Source organism: Pinus tabuliformis, chromosome 1_1 (assembly GCF_031772625.1).
Source record: "Pinus tabuliformis cultivar Carrire ecotype Pingquan chromosome 1_1, CPIR1, whole genome shotgun sequence".
Classification (NCBI taxonomy): Eukaryota; Viridiplantae; Streptophyta; class Pinopsida; order Pinales; family Pinaceae; genus Pinus; species Pinus tabuliformis.
The window spans coordinates 690,344,439-690,364,929 of NC_142297.1; the positions used below are offsets into that span (position 1 = coordinate 690,344,439).

Consider the following 20,491-nt stretch of genomic DNA (forward strand, 5'->3'; position numbering starts at 1 on the left):
TTCTTTACTAAGAAAAAATATATAATAACAATATTTATCTGCATGTAGCAATATATTTTCTTTACTAAGAAAAATATATAATAATAATCTTTATCTACATATAGTAATATATTTTCTTTATTATAGTTTTCTTAGTAATATTTAAAGAAAATTATACCACTTGGAATAATCACTCTTGCTAAATGTTTATAAGATTTTTTGTTAATCTATTTTTTTTAAAGTCCCACCTGGAATAATCACTCTTGCTAAATGTTTATAAGATTTTTTGTTAATCTATTTTTTTAGGTCCTAGCCCATTGGGCTAAGCGGAGCAGTGGAAGTCCAACATCAGATGGCTTTTTCCAACCAATATAAGGGTCCTCCCGCATCGAAAAGCATTTTCCAACCAATATAAGGGTCGCCCCGCATCGAAATACGTTTGCCAACCAATATAGGGGCCAACCTAGGTTCGAAATTCTATTTTCATTAAGCTTAGGAGTATAGTGCCAGTGCTACTGACTCAATTGAATGTCTAAGCTTAAGGAGTATAGTGGAAGTCCCACTAACTTAATTTCAATTTCTCCTACTTAAAAAGGGAATAACAATCTTTTGACATCTTAAAAAATAAATTCATAGGCATTTAAAAACAACTTTAAATTTAAAATATTAATTTAAATATTTTAAACCAACCTAGATCAATCTTAATTTTCAATCTACCTAAGTGTAAAGAGGTATCAAATCTCTTTTCACTCTAAAATATATTTTCATATGAGATTTGATCCCTCTCGAGTTTGGTAGATTCAGAGTTAAGATGGATCTAGGGTGGTTTAATTATTAACTATAATTATAATTATATTTTTAGTTTAATTTGGTTGAATTGAAATATTCAACACAAGATTGATTTTTTTTTGGTGTTATAGTCAAAATGTTTAACTGAACATGACAACAACTCTCCCATATTTGACACAATTAATTAAAAAAATATGATTGCATCAATAAGCACCCTCCAACCTAGTATGGTAGAGATGTAATGTTGTGATTCAGTGAAATTATATAAAATAAAATAAAAATAAAAAATTATATTTATAATTATAATTAATATTTAAACAAATTTACATCCACCTTATCTATCAATAACTAAGAGAGATCCAGAGTTAAGATAAATCTAAACTAATATCTACACTAACCAACCATTTGAAATTTTATGGAATTTTTGGTAATTTTGGTAAGGTTTTGAATTTTTTTTTCTAAATTTAAATTAGATAATTAAATTTTATAATTTTGGATATGAATCTATTTCCACCCTTAAAAATCATTTCAAACACTCCAAAAATTATTTTATTTTTTTAACCTAATTCAAATAAAGAAAATTCACCATCCAAATTTATTTTTTCATTCAGTACGCCAACGCCTCGCGGATATCTGCCGTGTGCATTTAGAACTTGACCGTCACAGTCAATAGATGTCAACCTGGAACAAGCATTAAGTCATTCGCCATCACATGCAAGCATTCCGTTATAACATTTTATAAAGGCCGTTTCGGTCGAGTATTGACGAGAAACACGGGCCGAAATTTACGGTGGGAGCTCTGACTTTACCCAATTGTAGTTCGAGATATTACCTCGCGGGGTAAATGTTTGGCACGTGCCAAACCGCCATATCTGTTGTCCCTTCCTAATATATTTTGCATTCATTGTATAAATGTAAAATATTAATAAAGACTTTATAATATTTTTGGAGTTGTTTTTAGTGTTATTTTTTGGATTTTTTGGTGGCGGAATCTGGTGGAAAATTTTGAGGTGAAATCTTGATTTGTGATATTTATACTGGTTTTTTGACTGTATATATGGATTCAGCAACTTGAAAAACCCTAGGGTGCTTCAATTGTGCAGGAATTACCCATCAAACTTGTGATTTCAATAAATTCTTGCCACAACAACCTGAAAAACCCTATGGCGCTTCGATTGTGCAGGAATTACCTATCAAACTTGTGATTTCAATAAATTCCTGCTAGATTTTAGAGAAATTAGATCAAAAAAAATACTGAAAAAACTTCTAAAAAATCACATTAAAAACAACATGATATCTTTATGTTGCAAGAGTCTTGAACTTTATTCTTTTGTTTATTGTAGGTCAATATCTTTATACAAGAAGAGTCTTGGCTTTATTCTTTTGTTTATTGTAGGTCAATAATGCTTTCAAAGGGCGGGGTGAGGTGAAACGTATCATGATCCTAGGGAGAGGGAAATGAGGGCATATAGGTTTGGAGCATAATATGAGAGGTATACACCGGGGGAGGTATATTTTGCGGAATGTGTTTAGTAATGTGTTGTGATTTTAGGATAAATTAATAGAACCTCGGGAGAATGACCATTTTGGAAAGAAATGGTGAATTTATACCATGTTTATTGGTTTTTTTTGGGTATTTATATGGTTTATTTTAATAATGATGCTGAAATGTTAATTTTATATATTCAATTTTTTCCTATTATATATAGTTTTAAGAAACAAATTATGAGCTATTTTTTGGTTTAATTTTGATATGTTTTTTTTTTTTGTTTTTTTTAATTAAAGATGGTGGGTTGAGATTATATTTGATTTTGAGTGAAATATAGAAATAGAATGTATTTGGAGTTTAAGTATTGTTTCTAATATTGATGAAGAAGTATTAGAAGTTTTTTAAGATATATATTTATTTGAGTAAGGTGTGTTTCATATAATTATAATTAGCGGCTTTTCAATTATTATAAGGTTCTTTTTATAACAATGTAGTTAATACCTCGGATGCGGGTGACACCATGGTTGAAGGCGAGGAGCCACATGGAAGCCATGTGTGGCCTCAAGCCTGAGACAGGCATTCAATGCGATCCGCCGCCAAGGAATATAAGCGTGGGTTCAGGTGCGATCATGGACGACAATTCAATGCATTGTCCGGGGTTCAGGTGCGATTACAGAGCGCAGTTATGGCATGTAGAGTTCGAGGAAAAGCTGAGGAGTTTAAGAATGGTGAGGGGGTGGATCGCATTGTGTTGGTTCGCGCTCAGAAACTGGAGACTGGTTTATGGTTTAGGGAGTGTGCATCTGCTTGGTTTATGGTTCGCGGAGCTACTGCTCACGCCACTCCTCTGTCAATTGACTGCGGCATCAAGTCTGAAAGAGCGGGTGGAGGGCGCTTCAATCTCCCCAATTCCTCCTATTCTGCTCTGTTCTTCCCCCCGGTTATTTGTGGAAAAATGGTCAGGCCTCGACAGCGCCTTCTCAGCCGTCGAGGCACTAGCCGAGGCGGGTCTTCACGCCCCTCAGATGCAACTCCCCAATCCCGCTGCTGTCGATGCCTCTGCCATCGAGTTGCAGAAGCCCATCCCATCCAAGCGAGCCAATTCTTGGACTCTAGAAGCCCAGAACCAGACTCGGCACCTCTACCTGCGTTTGGCACTGCCATCTTCAACGCCCATGTCTCGGTCCTTTTCCTTGAAGAACCGCAGGATGAGGGCGAGGAACACCCCAGCAAGAAGATGCACCAGGCAGGAAGCTCAAGGGATGTCGAGGGATCGCCAGAGGCTGCTCCAGAGCGTGCTGTCAATCCACCTCCGTCTCAGGCAGCGCCTTCTCCAACGGGGGACAAGAAAGAACCGGACCCTCTCCCTGAAGAATATGGCTGGTACCCAATTATCGAGGAGGAGCCGGACGATTAGCCGTCCTCTTGCTCAGCATCACTCTCTCAGACGCTGCTCAGGTTCACCCATGTTTTACTATGTCTGTTACAATGGCCTACTGTATGTTTTTGCTGTTTATGTATGGTTCAAAAGAAATCTTGTTGAATGGTTTTTGAAGCCCCTGCGAGGGTTCCTAATGAAGGTCTCCTTTTTCCTTTTTGAGCCCCTGCGCGGGTTGTCAATTTTTGCTCTGATAGCACTTCGGTGGTTTAAAGCCCCTGCGCAGGCGGTTTGTCTCAGTTGCGGTGCCCGTGCGTGGGCAGTTTGTCTCAGTTGTGGTGCCCCTGTGTGGGCTGCTCTTTCTGATAACTTCCAGTCCAAAGTGCCATCCGTGGCCTTTGGCAGTATGACTCAATGACTGTAATTGTTTTCCTGTTCATGTATATAATAGAATAGCATAGTATTAACGAGAAAAAAAAAAACAATGTAGTTAATAAAATTTTTGGTTATTTTTTCTAGTCTAAAGAATGGTAGAATTATTTTGGAAAAATTCTTTTTCTGGGGTTGCTTTTGGTTCTTTATGGGTCTATCTTTATTCAACCCATTCTAATGTAATTTCAATTCATGAATATAGTTCAAGTTAATAGATTAGGGTTTTAGATGTCAGAGGATCTTATATATTGTTTTATAAATGGTGAAGTTATTACAATAAGAGTTAAAATTGTAGCTCTAAACATTTGTTGGTTTTCCCGAATAAGGGCTCATTGTAAATCCCTAAGTACAAGGTGTAAATGTTATTGTTTACTTTTCTATTTTTTAGAGAGTATATGTATGCATTGCTTTATTATAAATGCTTAAAATTTACAAATATGGGGGCATCCATGAATGAAGGTCAATAAAGGAAAATGAGGGCATGTTTGTGAATCTTTATTGTACTCCTCTCCCTTGGCATTGATTAACATTAAACTCATAATTAATTTCATGCACAATTATTGAGCTCAACAAGCTCAAAAGTTGGGTTCACAAAAACTCTTCAACATGTCATTCCTCCTCTATCTAAAAGCTCAAAAGTATTATGAGTTGTGATCATTAATATATCACACTCCCCGATGTTGCCAGTTGTCAACGATTCTTATTAATAAGAACATGCTAATCCAACTCCTCTTTATGCGTGGTTTTATTTGGTGGATTGAATGGTGGGTTGAGACAATAATTTATTACCTCCACCATATCTTTGGTTTTTGTGGTTTGGACTTATGAGCTTTTTATAGTTGCCTTATACTCTAAAGCTTCCCGGACACGTCTTTGTATTATAGACAACACATATTTTATTTAGGACATACTCAAAACTATAGGAAAGACGACTTAATGTCATTAATATGTCACACACCAGACACTACTAATTTTCAATGCTTCTTATTAATAATAGCATGTATACCCAACTCCTCTTTGTGTGTGGTTTTATTTGGTGACTTGAAGAGTGGGTCATAAGAGAAATTTCCTCTCCCGCATGTCTTTGGTTTTTATGGTTTGTCCTTGTGAACTTGATCTAGCTAGCTCAATCTAGGGACTATTGCAAATGAGAATCCTAAAATTTCCTTGGCAGTCTTAGTGCTCTGGGAAACACACATTTGATCTAGGTATCCTTGGAGTTGTAGAAAGTATAGGTCAATATAGGAACAAGTGGCTTATAATATGTGAGTTAGTGGAGCTTAACAAAAGTGTGAAAAAATGTGAGAATATGGTAGTAGAAATCTGACAATGTATGGTAACATCGACTTTGCAATGCAAATGTTTTTTTAGAATGGAGGAATCGATAACTAGGTCTAGCTCATACTAACATGACATGGGGTTGATTTTAACTGCTACCACTATAACCTCCAAGTGTGTCCATATGGCCCCACAAATGACACATGGGCTAGTCGAGGTTTAAACAAGTGACATTGCAAGGAGTGCCTTAATAGCACATCCTATCACCAACTAATCTACATCCCAATGGATTTGCAATGCAAATGTTAGCAAGAGACATGGAAGGAATTTTTTTGGTGAAAATTCAAGAGCAAGACGTGAATGTTATTCAAATTATGACTCAATTAGTAGAAATGAAAAACCTAAAACATAAGTTTAGGACAATTGAACATGTACAAAGAAGTTAGTATTTAGAATTGGACCTTCATTTATGATCTCTAGCTTCTCTAATAGCTTATATTGTTGGCTTCCGTAATCTCCCTCTGAAGATTCTCCAATCCCACATTCCTTTTGCTTCTAATTCATTTAGCTCAATGGAAGAATGCATAGGGGTTCAATGCAATCCCAATTTGAAACTAAAAGTTGCAATAGTTGGTCCACTTCATGCAACTTAATAAAAAATGGGTGTGCATTATGAGAATCATAAGGAAAACTAGTTGCTAGAAGACACCCTATATAGACCAACATTCTAAGATATTTTGTTTATAATAGTTTGTTGGGTTATTTTATTAGTAGGATTATTTGTCAAGAAGTATACGTGCAAAGCTAGTCAATTTAGTTGTTAGGTATATAACTATAGGATTTTTTGGAACACGGACTTTATTATTTTTCATACACTAGGCTCTGAAATATTTTTAATTAGTTTGTATTACAAGGTTGTTTAGTTTGGCCATAACCTTTTTTTCTAATACAAATATTACTCATTACTGTTATAAGAAAAAAAGAAAAAAAACTCACATTTCCTTCTTACTTTGGATGTCTCCCATTCCAATATATGTTTGCCTCATGTCTTACAGGACATGGTTGGGTTAGTTCTTGCATGTGTTTTATATTTCTTTTATGTTTTATAATGAATTCCTAATGCTTGGTTGGCTTAAGTTATAGTTTAGGTTTTCCATCGAGTTACCAATCATGCATTGACTTAGCGCACGAACTACCTTTTGATTTCACCCTCACATGTGTGTTTGCTTGTTTTCTTTATGGCGTGGTTGAGATTGGTTGCTTATGTTCTAAGTTGCCTAATGTTTTACCATGAGTTCTTAATGTTGTGTTGGGTTAAGGCATGCATATTTTGAGTTGTCTATGGAATTGTCATTACTAAGGGAAGATAATTGGGAGAGAGTTATAAGCATTAGAGAAATTTTGATGTCTAAAATGGGCCTCCTAAGGAATATTATAAAATAATAGTGGAAATAATAAAATAAGATTACATTACATCATCAAATTTTAGAGGGAAAAAAGAAAAAAACTATTTTTTCAACTTATATCCCTACAATTTTACTCAAATTTTGAGCAGGAGCACTTGTTGGATGCAAACTTTAATTCCTCATCCACAGAGTACCCATGTTGCATACTTTTGATGGACCCTGCTACATGCAAAATGAGAAATACATGAAAAAATGTGATTGCAATAACGTGTTCCATGTATTTTTCATTTTTCGTGTAGTTGGGTCCATCAAAAATATGAAACATGGGTATTCCTTAGATGGGGAATTAAATTATGCATCCAAAGAGTTATCCTGCTCGAAATTTGAGTAAAACCGTAGGGAGATAAGTTGAAAATACGAGTTGAAAAAGTAGTTTTTTATTTCTATTTTTTTAATATTTTTACCCTTTTACTCAAAAAATGTTGAATCATCCCTCGTGGTTGCCATCATCATCTTAAATCCTATTCGTTCTATAAATTTGATTTTGGTTTTACTTTTTTGTTTTGAGGCCCATTTTTTACCTTAAAAATTTCTCTAATGATAAAAAAATAAGAGGTGATGGTGTAGTTGAAGGCATGATGATGCCAATATGTCTCATCCCTCAAATTTTCCATTTGGCATGTTAAGAAAACTTGAATCTCTAGGAAAGAGAACTAAGTAAGAAGGAAGATGAAATACTATGCAACATGGTTTGTTGAACTCAAAACTTGGGGTTCAAAATTCGATGAACCTAAAAAAAATCAAGTTTGTTTAGGTTCATCGAACTTGAACACTAGGCCTAAAACGGAGAAATCAACAAAAAAGTATACTTGGCCACAAATAAAAATACCCTTGTTTAGTCTAGTTCATTGTCTCAGCGTCGACAACTAAGCCATTTAATGAACTCAAAGTGAATTTGGCTACAAATAAAAGGGTCTCACTTTGGTTCAATCTTGCTGCAATGTCAGGAAATTGGAAACTTAAGCGAGAGTGGAGAGGTTGTCCTACTCTGACTCCTAGATTGTGGATGAGGTATGATGTTGGGTTTTGGACCCTGGTCATACTAGGGGATTGAAAAAATTATATCTCAATTTTGTTTCACCACGCTGACAAATGAAGACTCTGTTTGGTTTGATTTAAAAGATAAATAGGTGGAAAGGTATAATGTATTTGCTTCTTTGGAGGTCATCAAGAGGATGATAAGGAACCAATATTTCACCATGGACAAGCTCGACTCAAGGCTTAACCCATGTGAAAGGGCACCTTCATTGTGATTCAAACACTGCCGCTCCTCCTGGATCGAGTGCTAGGGACCCTGCTCCCATCTTTTCCTTTAAATCTTAATGGTGTTTATGTTTGCTAGTATATTTGGAATTCTATTAGGCTTTATTTTGAATATCCAATATGTGTGGCCTTTTTGTACTTTGTGATTAGTTGGTTGGATTTTTTTACTTTGGGATTAATAAAGAAGTATGGGTGGTGAATCCTCCAGTATCCCCATGAGTTAACAAACATCTCCTTAGTTGATTGGTTATAACAACTATGTATCTTTGAGATAATTTGATAATACAATGTGCTTTATTTTACAAAAAAATAAAATAAAAAATCGTTGCAACATCAATAGCTAACCCATTATTCAATGAACTTGAAGTATACTCGGTTGCAAACAAAAATAAACCTTACTCAATATAGTGCATTTTGTCACAGAACTAACATCTAATTCATTCTTCAACTTGAATCTAGCTAGCCCTTTATTCTTCTTCTTGGATAAGGATCAATTCATGGTTGAGCTACTTCAACAATTTTTCCTTCTCGACATTGCATAATGGATGAATCAATCTTATGGATCTCATCTCAATATAAGGGTCGAGTGCACAAGTTGCAACATGTAGTCTCAGGCACTCTACTTCCCATTTATATATGGTCGTTTCAATTTTAAGCACACAATACTTTCTAATGTGGTATCAATTTTAAGCACCCAATACTTTCTAACATGGTATGATCCAATTATTTAATTTAGAATTATATATATGGGGAATAATTTCTGGCTCCATGCCCAATTATATTGAATTATTTTTGAAGGTTATATGGTTTATATGTATGTATTTAATTGTGATCCTCAATTGACCTTATCAAGAAATTTGAACTCGAATCAAACTTAATCATTGTCGAACTTGAATTTGAACTTGACTATTTGACATAGATGAGAGATGGTGACAAGAGGTCTTATGTGAAGAAATGGAGAAGAGACATGAAGAACAACAACAAATGGAGAATCATGGGATTTAAGGACAAGGATGGAATAATTGGACCACAAAACAAAAAATGGAGAATCATGGGACTTGAGGACAAGGATGGAAGAATTGGATCACAGATAAGAAATTAGAGACATTGAAGAGAGAATTAGCTTACATCCAAAAGATAAATATGAAGATGAAAATGTCATGGGATATCTCATAAGGCCATTGAAGAGCAAGAGAGAGTCAAACATTGAATTTTCTTGTTATTGGCAATTATGAACAGAATTTTGATACCAAGTCGCGTGATCAAAGGCATTCTCTGCCAAAGGCACTAACCTTCTTCTTAATCTATGTTTGTTGATATGCAACAACATAATCATTCCATAGGAATGAAATCGTAGAGATGGCCAATCATGGTATCAATGTTAATGATAGTATTACATAGACAATCATCCTTGAGCCAATGAATATAGCACTGAGTATAAATTGTAAGAATATAGAGCGCCAAGTATAAATCATAATTCATACTTTAGTTAATGAAAGGTAGTATACCATTATCCAAGTTGTATTTATGCTTTTAATGTTATATATAATTTAAGTGTTATGTTAATTTGAGATAAAAATCAACAAACACTTGTTTTGAATTATTGTAAAATATTTCTCTAGATTTAAATCTTAAGCATCCACCACCTATTTACAAATGAGACACGGTCTTATATTATATAATAAATGCAACCTTCAATGTGACTTAACAACCATGGTAACTTCATAGCTAAACCATCCTCTCTAAAGATAATTTCCAATGCTAGTGAGCTATTTAACCTCGTAAATTTATGCTTTCACATCTTTCTATAATTACAATCATTTTCAAAACTTCATTTATAAGAAATTCCACACTAGTAAAAAGGAAATCAGTGTTTACCTTTATACCAATTAGTCAAACCCATCAAAATTCAAATGCAAATCTTCAATGGATACTATTCATGCAAATCTTAATGGATACCACTCATTCTTTGTGATCTCTACGCAACCTCCTGGCTACTTTTGATAAAGCACCCAATGATAGAACAAATCCTATCCCTAGAGAATCCCCCTAACATCATTAAACCATTGTTTGTTCTACCCATTTCGTTGGGAATATAATTTCAAATTCTTTTAATGTTTATCAATCAAATCCAAGTCCTCCTTCCCAATCTTCACACCAAGGTCACTAACAAATAACGACAAATAACAAATGCAGACTTAGCACACTCCCCTATTACGGTGCTAGATTCACAATGTGTGGTCACATGCCACATGAGGGGGTGTGTCCCAGTGTATTCTTTTTAGGATGATGAGCAATAATGGCTTCACAGAAAAACATTGCACGTGTATAGTTGCAGAAATGTTTTTGAACTTAGTTGGGGAAACTTGCATCCTCCAGGTACACAATCATACCATACTAAGAAATTCAATTTGGATCTTCATTATTAGTTGTTGATACAATTCAAACCTCGTTATTGAATGTGCATGGTATATAAGCTGATAATAATAGAGGTTATTTTATGGTAAAAGAAAAAAAAAAGCACGAGATGCAGATTGGATTGTTATACTATTTAGGATTTGAAATGAGTGTTTTTTTTATTTTTTAAATATTAATTTGATAATTTTTTTATTTTTTAAGTGAATATAAAAATATGTATTTTTTAAATTATTATTTTAAAGATAAATATAAAAATGTGTATGTTATATATTATTGTAATTTATTAAATGGTGAGAGATTGAATTTTGTAAAATGTAATTTTTTTTAAAATGTAAAGATTAAGTAAAAAATTGATAGAAATTGTAGTGTTTATGATTTCAAATTAAAAAACAAGAGACACAATTCTATTCTATTGATTTGCGGAATGAAATTCACAAATTTAGAACAACATGCGTAGACATGCAATAAGTAAAACCACCAATACCCAGTGATTTCTAGGGGAACCCAACCAGGAAAAACCCCTCAAGCCTCTTTGCATTAATAAGTTGAATAGAGAAATTATTACAATTGCTAGCTCCAACTCTGAGCTCAACTTGCAAAATAACACCTGTTCTCTCTCCTCAATGACAAACTCAGGCCAACACTTAGCCAATTATTTGCTCACCAAGCCTCCTATTTCCTTGCAAAAACCCCTCAAGTCTCTTTGGAGTAATAAGTTGAATAGAGACACTATTACGATTTCTAGCTCCAACTTTGAGCTCAATCTACAAAAGAATAACTATTCTCTCTGCTCAATGACCAAGTCACACTTAGCCAATTATTTGCTCACCAAACCTCCTATTTCCTTGCGCAAATCCTGAGGAAATTAACCCCTTTTATTTTGGAATTTCCTCCAAATTGATTGCACAATTCCCAAGGATTGATCACTGATTGCATGCAACACCTGTACACTCAAAACTGGTCTACAACTGATTTTACACTACCTTTTTCATCTCCACTTTAGTCTAGGAACTCGAATTCCCTACATGCATTAGCTATTTTGGGTTGATTGATCAGTTAACTAACAAATCTTTGAGTTAGACTGTTATTCCACTGCACAATTGAACTTCAACTGACTCTATCAATATTTAAAGGTCAATTAACTGAATACAACTGAAAATAACTTAATTGGATTACTAAAATTTAGCAATCACACATCCATAGCTAAACTCCAAGCCCTCTAACTCGAACTTACTGAGCTAACTGAGTGACAAGATCCATGTCACACTAGTTAACTGCCTCCAAGTTGTCCTATTGATGTGGAAATTTTGAATTTACTCATTTTGACTAAGGCTAAAGTCAAATTGAGCCTTTCTTGCTACATTTTTTCAACACTCCCTCTTAGCAAGAAAGGGATTTTTCACCACCCCTATCCTGCACTTATGGAATTTGAATTTACCTCTTGAAAATGCCTTTGTCAAGATGTCAACGTCTTGATCCTTAGTTGGAATGCACTATAGCATTATAATTCTCCTCTGCACATAGTCCCGCAAATGATGATACCAGATATCAATGTGCTTGGACTTGTCATGAAATACCAGATTCTCATAGAGCTTAACGCAACTCTGATTATCACAATATATAACTTTTGTATCCTTCTCCTTACTGAAAAGTCCCACAAGTATTTCCCTCATTCATATGGCCTCACATGCTGCTTGATTTGCAACCATGTATTCAACCTCTGCTGAGTTGAGTGCCACAAACCTCTACTTCCTGATGTACCAGGAAATAACTGTGGACCTAATACTGAAGATAGCATCTGAAATACTTTTCTTGTCTAACGGACTCCCTACCCAATTTGCATTGGTGAAGCCTTGAAGCTTTACTCCCTCTATTCTCCTGTACCATAATCCATACTCGGTAGTGCCTCTGAGACACCATAATACATGCTTTGTTGCCTTCCAATACAACTTGGTAGGCCTCACCATAGCTTGACTCAGCTGGTTTACTACATAGCACATGTCAGGTCTTGTGTTCACAAGGTATATCAAAGACCCCACAAGCTGCCTGTAAATGGTAGCATCAACCTCTTTACCTGAAGTGGCATTCTCCTAATTCCTCGAATTTGTAGCTAGAGGTGTGCCCACGGGCTTACAATTCTCCTTGTGAAATATTGAAGTATTTCAGAGGCATACTTCCCCTGTGGCACAAACAATTCACTATCACCTTGCCATACTTCCAGCTCGAGGAATTAATACATGAGGCCCATGTCATTCATCTCAAATTCCCTTGCATGATCCTTTTTGCAAGAGCGGATCAACTGCTCATTGCTTGTCAATATTAAATCATCAACATACAAAACAAGAATAAATAACTTACCATCTACCACTTTATGATAGAGGTTCGCATCTACTTCATTTTTGGTGAAGCCCAATCCACTAAAGTAACTTTCAATCCGAGTGTACCATGCTCAGGGCACTTGTTTGAGGCCATATAATGCTCTCTTGAGTTTTCACACATGCGAATCTTGATCATAGTCTCAAATCCTCGTGGATGCTCTATCTAAATTTCTTCCTCAATGATACCATTGAAAAACGCAATCTTCGCATCCATGTGCTGGATTTTCCACCCCATCTGTGCAACCAATGATAGAAGGGATCTAATTGAGGAATATATTATGAATGGTGCAAAATTTTCCTCATAGTTAACTCCCTCTATATGAGAGAACCATTTGGCCACAAATATGGCCTTGTACTTCTCGATGCTCCCATCAACTGAATGCTTCACTTTGTTGATCCATCTTGAACCAACTACTGTGTTAAACACACATGGACAACACAAGAGATATGAAAGATAAATCATGCAGTACATTTTTTTATTAACAAGAGATTTACATTTATAGTACATTATGTGACTCTTGGGTTTCAGATCCCAAGGTCTCTTGGACTTCTTTGTCCATTCGACTTCCACACTAACCCACTTAGGATTAGGTGTCCAACATTCCCCCCCTTAATCCGAAGGGTTATGTATGAGTCCAAGAAGAGAGTTGTAATACAAAATGTGCAAAAATTGCATGGCAGCACTAGGCTGAATGTGCTCTATGAAATGTTGGTAAAAAAGGGCGGTGGTTTAAGGATGACCACCAACACTGGAACGCTTAGTGCAGTTCCCGGAACTCTTCCAAAACTAGCAAGAAGCTGGAGTCTTCTGTTAGAGGAAGTGTTCTTAATCTGTGATGGTTTAAGGATGACCAACAACTCTGGAATGCTTAATGCAATTCCTGGAACTCTTCCAAAACTGGCAAGAAGCTGGAGTCTTCTGCTAGAGGAAGTGTTCTTAATCTGTGATGGTTTAAGGATGACCAACAACTATAGAATCCTTAATGCAATTCCTGGAACTCTTCCAAAACTGGCAAGAAGATGGAGTCTTCTGCTAGAGGAAGTGTTCTTAATCTGTGATGGTTTAAGGATGACCAACAACTCTGCGATTCCTGGAACTCTTCCAAAACTGGCAAGAAGCTGGAGTCTTCTGCTAGAGGAAGTGTCCCAGATTGCCAACTGAAGGCATGTTCAGGCATCTTTGTCTCTGGCTACAACTCTGAAACTGGTGTGGCAGGTTGTGGCTCAGGCTCGCTTGATGTGACTTTGAAGCTTGTAGATGACCATCATTTCCCCCCCTATCAGATACAAGGTGAGAAGATGGAGAAAACTCAACTGCAAGACTGTTCAATACTCTGGAACAAGTTCTGACATGTGTTTGGAATATCTTCTTGGCTGTTGATGCCCATTGCCAAGAAGCGATCCATCCAAGATGAATCTTTGTTCTTGCAGGATGTTTGTTTTTGAAGCATCTGTTTGAAGAATGTCTGGTTTTATGACAATGCTTACACGGATGAAGATCAAAACAGTGATCTTTCAGATGGCCAACTCGATCACAGTGTTGGCATTTCACGATCTGTTGTTTTTGTTGTTGTTGTTGTTGCTGTGGAAGAGGGGCAGAATCTGGAACAACTGGAGGTGAACTGTCATGAAGAGCAGGTGAACTATCATGAATGAATCCAACACTCCGAAACTGAATGGGTTTGGCATAGTCTGGAATATGAAAGGACAAGTCCTTGTCATATCCAAGACGAGTTTTGTGCTTGTTGTGGACAAGTTGTTCCCAAGGTCTGATGATGGGCTTGGGAAGTGCAGACTGAATTTCTGGATCTGCATGTACAATTGCTGCTTCATTGGGCACTGGATCTGAATGAACTTTAGCAATATTGTTTTGCTGTTTATGGGAGTCTGTTTCATTGTTTTGAACATAAACAAGTTCAGAATGATGACTCCACTGCTGTAATTCTTCCTGCTGCAGTTGTGATTCAAGCTGCAAAAACTCAATATTCTCCTGTGCATTTTGTAGACATATTTTAATATTGAATAGAGAGGTTTTTTTGATCTTAACCATCTCATCAACAGTGGAATGTATCAGAGTATTTAACAACTCTAATGCATTATCAAGTCTGGTCATTTTCTTCATTATCTTATAAGTTAAAGAAACATATCACAACTATCAACCAGTGAAGAAGCAACAATCATTCACAATTCAATGTCACTGCAATATCCTTTATAAATGTCAGCAAAGGATCAGAGTGCAACATAAAATATTACAATCAGCTCATCAAACTCTTTATGAAGCAGTTGAATCAAGGAAACAATGCACTATAGTGAGTTTTAAGTACAATGCCACAATTGGGGCAGCATCAACTGCAAACTTGCTTGGATCCTTCAAGTACTCCTTCACTTTCAAATCAGCATCAGCAAAAAGTTCCCAGAATCCAGGTTCTTTAAAACGGACTCGTAATATGCATCTCAACTTTTTTTTTTTACCCAAATCAAAAACCTCAAGAGCTGGAAATTTCACAAGTGTACCATTTGCATGCGGAAGCTTATCTTTCATGTGGTTCAAAATCATTCACCATTGATTTCATACTTTCATTAAAAGTCATCATATATGGAATTATCTCAATTCCAATATCTACTCATCAGCAGACAAATTCATAACTTCTCAAACCCACTGACTCAAATCATTCAAATGCTCATCAACCCAATAAACATCATTCATATATGACCAAAATTCAATGAAACAATGTGCCCATTATTTTAATCAATGAAAGGCTTGGACTTGTCCTTACTCAATGTGCCCTTGATCTTTTAGCAGTGGTACAAATGATCCCCAATGAATCTCAGCCTCCTAAAATGATGAAGAATTCGGTCTTCCAGGCATCCAGAACTCCTACATAATATATGCCCTTGGATTCAAATAAGGAAATGCTTTCGGCCTGCAAGAATGAATGGCTCTTTCCCTATCAAGAATGAATGGTTCTCGCCCTATTAAGATCTGATGTCAAATAATATACCTCTGCTCCTATTGTAAAACGCTACCACAATTATAAACAGAGTCTTCAAAAAATATTTAACACAGAGGCATCATACTGTCAGCAAAAATGTTTAACGCAGAGGCAAGTCGTCCCGAGAGGCAAGTCCTGAACCAACGACTTTACATATATAAAAAGAACAGGTTCAAGCTCAAAACCAAAACGTTTTGATGGACATATTTCAGATAGCACTCTTGTTACATCAAATCGATAGCCCAGCCAACGACTTTACATATATAAAAAGCACATTCAAAATTAAAACAACGCATTCAATATATATCATGCTACCAATATATATCACCGTATATATATCACTTCAAAACAGTTCAAATTCGATATCTAGTGCCTTCATTCGAATGAAATGCTGGTAAGTTCAATTCTCTTTTACTTGAAGCGAAACCAACCCCTCAAGGGAAACACTCAGATTGTGGAGCACATATCTCTGGTCATGTTCCTCCTGTAGCTAGAAAAGCGTTCTTAGCATGGACATTTTCCACATGAGATATTCAGTAACTCATTTGTCACCCTTACAAACACTTCAATGCCTTGCTCTTTCAGGGGCGCAAATTTGATTAGTTTGGAAAGTACCAGCAAATCTGAACACAATGCGCATAGATAAGAAATTACCAACAAATTTCACAAAGGAAATATTTTATGCAATGGAAAAGCACTTTGGTCAGAATCGAACTATTCATCCTGGAGACATGGTTATTGATACATCAGCGTCCAATTATGGAGCATTTGAACATAATGCTGCTTCAGAAAATACCCCACTGCATAAGGATATGAAGTTGGAGATGCCGTTAGATGTTATGCTTCGCCTCTTTAGTTCGTCTTTCAGCTCTGTAACCTTCCACTACTCCAGAGGGCGATTCCTAAAACCCCTTCAAGGCAAACAATCCAGGTAACAATCCGAGTTCAAATCCGAACAAGTGCTCAGTAGAATATTCACCTCGGATAAGCAAAGCAATATCGTCCAAACCCTCAAATAACGCCTCAGAATGGACTCACTGCCACAATTAATGTGCTAAGGTCAATTCACTGGCTCAGAGAAGGCTTTAGAACGAACTGGCTTAAATATTGGCTACTGCCATTGTTAATTCCTCCGAGGTAGTTTAATGTCTTAGAGATAGACTGTTGCCTCAGTTAAGGCCTCAGAGATGGTCCACTGCCTCCACTTTGATGAGTTTAGCCCGACCTCCTCAGTAAACAACCCTCACGAGCCTCAGGAACATCTTGCTGCAACAGAAAGGGCCTATACACATAGTCACCATGATTTACACAGCAATCGACATGTTCTATGTGACGGACGAGCAGATTGCCAATTCCCCCTCGCGGAAAGATGGAATCGACGAACAGACGGAGATGACTCTTCGTTTATTCGGTTGCGAATTGATTCAAGAAAGCGGAATTCTGCTTAGATCGCCACAAGCAGTTATGGCAACAGGCCAGGTTCTTTTTCATCGATTCTATTTCAAAAAATCATTTGCACGTTTTAACGTCAAGCGTGTTGCGGCAAGTTGTGTTTGGCTTGCGGCGAAGCTTGAAGAAAGCCCTCAGAGGATTCCGCAGGTTTTGAATGTGTTTCATCGAATGGAATGCAGGCGAAAGAATTTGCCTCTTGAACCTTTAGAACCTCATTCCAAAAAATATGCAGAGATGAAGATGGACTTGAACCGAACAGAACGCCACCTTTTGAAAGAGATGGGATTCAAGAAAAATATCAAATAGCGCAGGCGTTCAAAACAGGCAGTGCGCAGTCTCAGGACAGAGGCGCTCAGGACAGAGGGAGTCAAGTTTAATGGCTTATTCAAGCACATTCAGTATTGCAGGCGAGCTACAAGAATCCGTTCATGTGGGCAAAGAAATCAACACACAGGTATAACGACCTCAGCGTTAGGTAGTGCCACCTTAACCAGAGAGGGCGAGGAAGAAATTATGGCATGGTCTGACTGCTCAGAGAGCGACAGAGGCAGAGGCAGAGTAGCGCTCTGGACAGAGGCGTTAATTATGGACAGAGGGGAAGCAGCGCTCAGGTTATGACAGCGCTCAGGCGTTTCAATGTCAGGATGACAGCATAACAGAAATTTAAATTGTCAGGACAACACTTTTTTTACAGAACGTTTATAAACAGTAAAGAGCGCATGCATAATTCAAAGGACAGAGGGCGCAAGTAACGCAGAAGAGAGAGAGCACAGGTATGATTTCAAGGGTCAGACAGATTGGCTTAAAATAGCCAGAGTCAGCAGATTTCTGGCAAACAATGAATTAATGGAGCTTTATAGGTAATGGGCAGAACTGGAAGGTCTACACAAATGACATATACATAGAGACCACAAAACAAGTGGCTCAAATATGAGCAGGGTCAGAATTCGCCTGCTTTGATACCATGTTAAACACACATGGATAGCACAAGAGATATGAAAGATAAATCATGCAGTACATTTTTTTATTAACAAGAGATTTACATTTATAGTACATTATGTGACTCTTGGGTTTCAGATCCCAAGGTCTCTTGGACTTCTTTGTCCATTCGACTTCCACACTAACCCACTTAGGATTAGGTGTCCAACATACTGATTTCCCTTCTGGCCTCAATACCACCTCCCACACACTGTTCTTCATGATGGTTTTGTATTCTTCCACTATGGCATCAACCCAAATAGGTTCAGAAAGTGCTTCCTCAAATGAAGAAGGCTTTGTCTCAATGAGGTCTGCTATCAGAGCCATGTAACCAGTGTACCTATTAGGTGACCTCCTCTACCTGGTTGTGATGTGGGGGCTCCCACATTCTTCCTTGCATCCTGCAACAATCAATCAGCTTCTCTAATTCTCTTTCTCCCCTCTCTAGAAGATTATAGTTGAGTGGTTGCCTCCACTCTGCAACCTGTCTTCTCCTATGCATGTGGCTGATACATAACCTCCTGAATATCATCTTGAGGATCCTCCTTTGGATATAGAAGCTCTTTCTCTGGTTGGATACTCATCTCTCGTTCCAAATCATCTCATAGCCTTCTCCACATCGAACTTCACATCTCTCCTCACAACTGTCTTCCTCAGTGAAGGAAGATATACCCGATAATTGAGTGGAGTTTCGGTGTGTCCTACAAAAACTCCTAACTCTGTTGTAGGCTCAAGTTTCTTCCTCGAATCCTTGGAGACATGACAATAAATTGAAGCTTCAAAAATTCTGAAACGAGACACATCAGAATTTATCCCAGAGAAAGCTTCCTTTAGTGTGATCATACCTAGTATTCTATGAGGAATCTGGTTCTGCAAGTAGACTGCGGTGTTGTATGCTTTCACCCATAGATGTAAAGGAAACCCCTGATAATGCAACATGGCCCTTGCTTATCCCACTATGCTCCTATTCTTCCTCTCAGCTATCCCATTATGTCGTGGGTTATGGGGTGTTATTAGTTCTCTTTAAATACCTTCTTTGGCATAGAAATCCTTGAAAGCATGTGAAACAAATTCACCTCCATTGTTGCTCTTGACAACCTTCACCTTCTTCCCAGTCTCCTTCTCAACTAATGCCTTGAATTCAACAAATTTTGAGAAAAATTCATCCTTCTTCCACATGAAGAAGATCCAACATTTTCTTCAGAAATCATTAATAAAAATAACATAGTACGTATTTTTTCCTATAGAGGCTATAGAAAAGGGTTTGCAAATATTAGAGTGAAATCACTCTAAGATTGCATATGCTCTGCTCTCTCAGTCATGGAAATTGGATTTGACATATTTCACCAATGTGAAACCCTTGTAGACATCCTGCTAGTCAAGGGATCCTTTAGGGAGACTGGTAGTAATTTGTCGCATGATCTTTAAGGAACCATGGTGTAGATGACCCAATCTCCTGTGCCATAATTCTCCAACATCTCGACTCTACACTTTCTCTGCCTTACTGCTCAATGCAGTGCAATCACCCACCTCAAGTTTGTATAGGTTCTTCACTTAAACCACGATCTACCTCACTTTCCCGGTAGTTGTGTGTCTCAGAAAGGCTTTCCCTTTACTAAAAATAACATCATAACCATGATACTCCAATAATGATACAAAGAGCAAGTTCTTCTTCAGCCTAGTTACAAATATAACATCTTTGAGGAGAAGAGGAGTGTATTTCTCCCTCTCAAAGGTGACAATACCAATTCATGTAGCACTGTACCTCCCATCATCCCCCATTTCGATATGCATATGAAGATCCTTCTCCTCCAGGCTACTGAAAAACTCCTTGCACCCTATCATATGGAACGAGGCACCAAAATCAAGGTACCACACACTCCCCATAATAGTGTTGGTCATGCATGCTATTAGGGTGAAGTCTAATTCAAATTGTGAAGTCAACGCTTCACCACTTGCTCCTCTTGAAGGCTTCTTGGTAGACTTATTGTGTGGACATTTTATTGCATAGTTCCCAAATTCATGGTAGTGGAAGCATTTTATATTGCTCAAGTCTTTCTTCTTTCCATTATTTTAGCTGGATTCAGGTTTTCTCTGGGTCTTTTTTCCTTTATCCTTCTTCCCCTTTCCAACCAAGGAAAAATTCTCTTCATATTCATATTTGGATGATGTTCCATCGCTGTTATTTCTCCTGAAAT

General features: G+C 37.0%; 1 pseudogene; it reads left to right on the top strand.

The window, feature by feature from the left end:
• The first annotated feature begins 17,162 nt into the window (after positions 1 to 17,162).
• On the top strand, positions 17,163 to 17,621 carry LOC149215292 (cyclin-L1-1 pseudogene; annotated as a pseudogene).
• Positions 17,622 to 20,491: the final 2,870 nt, after the last annotated feature.